The following is a 7552-nucleotide window of genomic DNA, read 5'->3' on the forward strand; positions in this document are numbered from 1 at the left end:
AACTTCATCAACTAAGATGGGTAAAGGGAAAGGTTAAGGTCATCTCTCTTTGTTCTGTCTCTTAGTTACCCTCAATGGGCACAAGGGCCATTTTCACCTCTTGGAATTGTTTTTCTCTAGTCTTACTGAAGAACCCCTACTTGATCTTCTCTCCCTCTCTCTCTCTCTCTCTCTCTCTCTCTCTCTCTCTCTCTCTCTCTCTCTCTCTCTCTCTCTCTCTCTCTCTCTCTGTGTGTGTGTGTGTGTGTGTGTGTGTGTGTGTGTTTGTATATCTTAGCTAATCCTGTTGGTGGGGCTTCTACAACCTTTTTTTTAACATTCACTCAGATCTCTTGAGTTTCTACCTTAATTAGATTTCTGATTTCAGCAAGGGTGTATTCTTTCATGCTTTGATTAGTAAGAGCTCCTCTCTCCTTAAGATTTCTCCAGATGGCTAATCTCTTATATGGTGATTTTGCTTTCAGGGAAAGCTTTTTCTTTGAATGGGAATGGAGAGGATAAAAAGGATCTCACTTTGCCCTTAACCATAGGGACAAAAGACCGTCCTCATTTCTGATAGAAACAGAAGTAGTCTTGGGGGATTATATAGAGAAAAATTTAAGGTATACAACATTTTGTTGAGGGGATTCATTTGAAGAGCTTGGTAACCAATGTTTTAGATCCTTATGATGGTCAAACTATATTTCATGGGCATGGCTTAAGATTTAGAGGAATTCCTTCCATAAGAGAGCTAGATTTCCCTTCCCTTCCCTTCCCTTCCCTTCCCTTCCCTTCTCCCTCCCTCCCACCCTTCCTTCCTTCCTTCCTTCCTTCCTTCCTTCCTTCCTTCCTTCCTTCCTTTCTCCCTCTATTTCTGTCTTTCTTTCTTCCTCTAATTCCTCTCCCACCTTGTTTTGTTTTTTTTTTCTTCTTGCTGTTTGTCTCCACTTTTTCTTTCCCATTCTTCACCATCTCCTGTCCTCTCCTTCAGATTGGGATAGATATTAGGATCTGTGAAGAGATGAAGTAAGAGGAGAAGCAGCAGAAGGAAAAGCAAAAAATGGTGACTGGAAGCAAATGAAAATGAATTTGAAATACCAGGTCCCTTCCCATCAAGGCACAACGATTTTTGGACTTTCCATCTAATCCTTTTTGAAGGTCTCTGTCTGCACCAAGATAAGCCTTATCCACCACAACACTGTGCCACAGTTTCTACTCTTCCTGGAAATATCTGCTACTAAGAAAAACTTTTCTGGCATTCAAAGGAATAACCATTTTGTCAAAGGGCTCCCCAGATAACCTCCTCCCCCTGTATGCAAGACTGAACTCCTCCATCTGTATTTTAGCCTGTGTTGTACCAAAAATATGGCTTGCTCACTTCGTTTTTGGTTCAGATGACAGTGTTTCATCTTTATTATTCTAGTTGATCAGAATTACAGTTGAAGAAGAATGTACACATCTGATAAACAACCTGAGATGAAAGAATCTTATCTTCTAGAGTCTCTGAGCTTTCAAACCAGAGGTTGAGATCATACAGTGGACTAATAAATCTCTCTTGTCTTTTAAAATGAAGTAGTCAACGTTACTTTATGTAGTTGATCTTCCTGAGACTCAGGGAAATTTAAAAAAAATGCTTGCAACAGATGGGGATACTAACCACTATACTAATAAGGAACTTGCAGTATCCCACTTTGTTACCTGGTATATTATATAGATGTTTACTTGTTTATTTGAATTAGGAGAGGAAAAATGAGGGGAGAGGGTGGAGGAAGTGAAATGAGGACAAAAACTTGTGAGAAGTAATGCACCTTCTATGTGGTGAATATAACTGTAACCCCTCTATACATTGAAATAAAAATTATTTTAAAAAGATATGCCAAAATTATAATAAATTAAATTTTCATATCTAAAAAAATGCTTGTGAAAAAGGCATGCCTGGCAAGAGAAAGATACCTAGTGTATGCTAATTCCCTTCTCCCCCATTTCAAGAACTCTAAGCAGGGTAGTTCTAAAAGCATCTACCTTACCCTTTTATGTATAGCATACTCTCAACAGACGGCTGTCAAACCTAGTGGGCTAGATGAAGCACAGCACTGAATATTTTTTTTCCTCTGCGCATTTGAAATTTACTTTACCCCATAGCTTCGTCCTTCTTAACTTTCATATCTTAGTTGAAAATATTCTGCCCACTTATGAAAGTGTAACCCCTCTCCACATCACCTTTACAATGAATGGTCTCCCTGTGAATCCTAGCTAAAATAGCTTTTCTTATTCATTGTCCCTTACATGCCACTCTACTGATTTTTTTTTCAAAGCAATCAGCATAGAACCTGGCATATGGCAGTATATATTGCACAATATTTAGCAAGTAAAGATCTGAAACCTTTGACACAACATAAGGTACACTGGAAGGAGTTGACATCACTGGCGTTGATATTATGATGATATCAAAACAGAGAAGTTGAATAATGAAGGACTAATTGGTTAAGTTAGATGGACATGGGACTCCAGTCAGGGCAGAGCTTAGGATGTGGGCCTGGAAGGCCCATGAGTTAAGAAAATAACAATTGAACAAAGGAAAAGGCTGCATTGTGGCCCACTTACCCTGGGAGTCAATATCAAGTATAAAAAAGTTCATAATCTTTATGCTGCCTACATTGCAGGCCTACTGTCAGGTCTGATGTAAAAATAGCTGAAAGTGGTATGGAGTAGGAACTCATGTAGGAGTAGCTTATCTGCAACCACTACTAGCTCAGGCTTGGCCCAAAGTAGCCTCTGTAACCACCACCCCAGCCTCTGGACTGCAGAGTCATTGCTGAAAGGAAGTCCTAGCACCAACAGTCTGGACTTCTAGCCCATACCTCTCAGTTGCTCAAGAACGACAGTTGGTTTTTATATCGGTGTCTATGTACCATTCTGGCTTTCCACCCCACCTCTATATCACCCCTTCAGAGTCTCTATGTAGCAACTTACAGGCTGAAATTTCTTCATCAATGTGGCAATGTTCTGGCCACCCAGATTGTCCTTGGGGACCTTAAGGTACTGATGGGCCCCTCAACATGCCCTCTCCTAACCTGCTTATCATTTTGAGGTTTTAGATTATTTCAGTGACTTAAATTAGTCCTCTTAAGAACCCAGCATTAGATATTTGGCTTAGATTAGATTAGTTCTCACAAGTAATAATCTAAATGCCATAGACCAAGCCATATGAACCAAATACTGGTCCTATTTGTCTCCCAAATAGTCATCCTTATCACAAAAATTGTGTGGGTCCTGTGAGTCAGACAGCAATCATTATAATGTCTGTTTTCCAATTCTTCCTTTTGTTCATTTAGCAAACACATGAGTATTTACTCTGTACCAGGTCCCTGTCTACTGGGAAAGATAGCAGAATAAACAAAATGTTCCTATTAGTCCAGTGTGTTCATCATCACAATATGTTTAAGTATAGTATGAAGGATAGTATATATCAGCCACAATGCCAAAACTAAAGGAGAGATTATCTTTCATGGAAGAGTGGGAACAGTATCACCATGGGGTTAGAAGACCCTTTTACAATGCATGGGAAGTAGGGCATCACTAGCATTCTAGAAGGGTGTTCTAAAAGAATACTTGAAAATATATGGAATGCATGGAACAGACAGGCAAGTTTTGGTGAGTAAGATCCTGGATGCTGGAGTATAAGAATGGCAAGAACTAAATGTTGGTGCTTCATGCTTATAATCCTAGCTACCCAAGAGGCTGAGAACTGAGGACCTTGGTTTAAAGTTATTCTGAGCAGTTAAGTCCATGAGATTCTTATCTTCAATTAACCAGAAAAATAAACAAATAGAGGTATGGCTCAAGTGATAGTCAGGCTTGAGAGAAAAAGCCAAGTGAGTGTATAAGACCCTTAGTTCAAGTCCCATTCTTATCAAATACACACACACACAATACAATAAAATGTGGGAGAAGATGAAGATAGGTAGATGTGTTGGTATGAATCAATAAGGACTCTTGATGCTACACTGAATCTAGAATTTGCCCACAAACAGTGGAATGTATTACAGAACATACTAAAATCCATGTAGCATATTCCCAAGGTATTATTTTTCTGGAGCCTCATTAGACAAACTCATCTGAAAATGCATATATAGTCACAAGAACACTAGAACCAAAACCTTGAACACAAGGCTATGAAACAGGGAATCTGATGTATGCTCACCATATTTAAAATTGTCTTGGGACTGGGACTGTGGCCAAGTGCTAAGCAGAGTGCTTGCCTAGCATGTCATAAAAACGGAAAAAGTCAGAAGTGGCTCAAGTGGTAGAGTGCTAGCCTTGAGAAAAAACTCAGGGACAGTGCCTAGGCTCTGAGTTCAAGCCCCAGCACTGACAAAAAAAATTGCCTTTGTTTAAAGTCAAACTATCAATTTTTTTTATCTAAGATCTATATATACGGACAGAATTTTTATTTTCTTCACTTTCTGCTAGAAAGGCAAGAGCCCCAGATTTTCTCAATGAAGTATATATTGACCATAAAAAACTAACAAAAAATAAAAGAACAAACAAGATTCTGTTACAAGTAGATAATGGATGGATACCCAGTTACCAGAACTTCTAGACTTACTTATGGTGAAGGAATTGGAATGTGTAAATAAGAAGGTACAGGTATTAATTAAAAATTAATATATTGACCCTTGTCAGCCCACAGGGTTTATCTTGACATTATGTGTCTCTTTATCCAGCTTCTATATATTTAAATGAATTATAATTTCATCCTGAGCTCTGAGGAACAAATAATAGTATGGGTTTCACTGTTTACCCTCAGTTCATGTGTTGAAGCCTTCAGTTCTGGTAAAAGCATTTAGAAACAGAACCATTAGAGTGCTTAAATTAAAATGAAACTGTTAGGGTCGGTCCTAATTTAATCTGACTAGTGGCTTTATAATAAAAAAATTTTGACACAAAAAAATAACACCAGTGGATGCCATGTAGGGATTCAGTGTAGGGTGTTGAACAACTTCAGGTGAAGAAGAGAGGTCTCAGGTAAAAGCAAACCTGCTGACATCGAATTTTTGGGTCTCTAGATCCCACAACTGTGAGAAAATAAATTTGTTACTTAAGACACTGTGTGGTATTTTGTTATGGCAGCCCTAGCAGATTAATATAGGCAGAGACCATTTTTGTTCATTATCTAATGATGCCTGTCAGTGCCACGTTAAATCCTTGTCATAGTGAAGCCTTCTTTGTACTCTTCTGGGTGTTTTGCCTTCTCTTTAACCACTTTGACCAAGTCACAGGAGCAGCAGAATCTGAGAGATGCAGTCAGCTTTTACTGTTCTTTTAGTTCAAATCTGGACAAGGTATCAAATGCTTTGGGCACTGATAAGATTTTCCTTTGTTCTGTAATGTTCCCAGAAGGTGGTAAGGACAGGATAGCTCTGAACAGGGGTAGCTTCAAGGGAAATTACTGACAAATTTTAGATAAAGACAAATGAAAAAGAGGGGAAACCCTAGAATTGTAATCAAGAAACCATTGGGTTCATCTCTACTTAGAATTAGTTGTTTAACTTTTTGCTTTTGTTACTTGATACAGGACCTCATTATCTGCTTCAGGCTGGCTTTGACCTTTGTATCCTCTTACTTCTGTCTCCTAAGTACTGGAATTACAGGGATATACCACTATACCTGGCTAGTTGTGTAACTCTTAAGCAATACCGTGGGCCTCTTGAAACACTGATTTTTTTCATTAATAAATAGAATGCCAATGTATCTGTTACGTATACTGATAAAATAAAATGATATGTTAGAGCTGCTTATGACTAGTTCTGGGTGAGTTAAGTCTTGGAGACCTATTGTAAAGCTGTGTCAGATCATAAAAGAGTCACACCCTCCATCCAATCCCAGTTACCCTGCTGTATATGAAGAGGCCAAATCCCCCCAAACTGCTCTTGGAAACTGACCCAAACAAAATCAACAAGAAATGTATGAGCTCAGCCTTCTGCAGAAGGAGTTGGGCCTCTGAAACAATTTGGATACTTGTTATGAATGTTATGGGAAGCTGATGTGTGTTAAGACTCCATCAAGGGACCAGGTCATGTCCCAACACCAGTCCTGGGTAAGACACAGCAGAAATGGAATTTGGTATACAGAAAGCAGTAACCTACTCAATGATGTTGTAACTTGGCTGAGGTTACTGTTGTGTTGTCATAACAGAGGGGTGGTTGGCTAGGCCGTGGGGGAGGTAAGTCTCCATGAAGGTTACAAAAAGAGAACACAATAACAAATTGTGTCAATGTGGTGTTGACATAAAGGAAAGGGGTCACTGAATCTATAGCTCCAACTGCCCACATACAGAAAGCTCTCTAGCTTCAGTAACATGTTCCAGAAGGGTATTCAAGCAATCATGCACTATCTCCTTGTCTTCAAACACCTTTATACATTTATCTACTCTTTAAACAGACTCATGCAGGAAAGAGAGATGAGTAAATAAATAACAAGCCTGGGTAAACCAACTTTGTCCTATGGAATGGAAATTAGTGCCTCTGTGTACCTGGAAAAGTCTGAACAAGGTGCAGAGCTTCTGGACTCACTAAGCTAAATTTAAACCCTTAACCCATGGTGATCTCCTCTAGGGCCCATTACCTCCCTCAGTTATCTCTTGGGAGAACCACATGACTAACTAGTAGACTAGCAGAGCCTTCTTTGGACTTAAAGTTCTTGCCCAGTCTACCATAATTGTTCGGTCTGTCCTCCCCAGACTAGACACACACACACACACACACACACACACACACACACACACACACACACACACACACACACACACACACACACACCATGGCTACTTTAAGCCCTTTGGTCAAATTACTTTTTACAATAGTTATAACCATATGAATTTGTGCATATGATTATTTAGTGTCTTTCTTCCCACTTGGAATATTGTTAAGTTTCAAAGTGACAGGGAAGAAACGGTTACTCTTTCTTAACATTATTTTATCTTTAGGAACCTGAAGAAAAGAAAACCTAGATTTGTACATTGCGTAATATTAAAAAAAAATCAGGGGGCCGGGAGTTTGGCCTAGTGGTAGAGCGCTTGCCTAGCATGGACAAAGACCCGTGTTCGATTCCTCAGTACCAAATACGAAGAAAAAAAAGCCAGAAGAGATGCTGAGGCTCAAGTGGTAGAGTGCTAGCCTTGAGAAAGTCCAAGGACAGTGCTCAGGCCCTGAGCCCAAGCCCAGGACTGCCAAAAAAAAAAGAAAACAAAGAACATTTTATACTTCTATACTTTTTTTGTGGGTCATGGGACTTGAACTCTGGCCTGGGAGTTCTCCCAGAGCTCTCCAGTTCAAGGCTACCACCTTACTTCTGGCCTGGGCATTGTCCCTGAGCTCTTCAGCTCAAGGCTACTGCCCTATCATTGAGCTAAGCTCCATCTCCTGTTTTCTAGAGGTTAATTGGAGATAAGAGTCTCAGGTCCTTTTGTGCCTAGGCTGGCTCTGAACCTTGATTCTCACATCTCAGTCTCCTGAGTAGCTAGGATAACAGGCATGAGACAGCATGCCTGGCATTTCTATACTTTTAATAT

Source organism: Megascapheus bottae, chromosome X (assembly GCF_031878675.1).
Source record: "Megascapheus bottae isolate mThoBot1 chromosome X, mThoBot2.hap1, whole genome shotgun sequence".
Classification (NCBI taxonomy): Eukaryota; Metazoa; Chordata; class Mammalia; order Rodentia; family Geomyidae; genus Megascapheus; species Megascapheus bottae.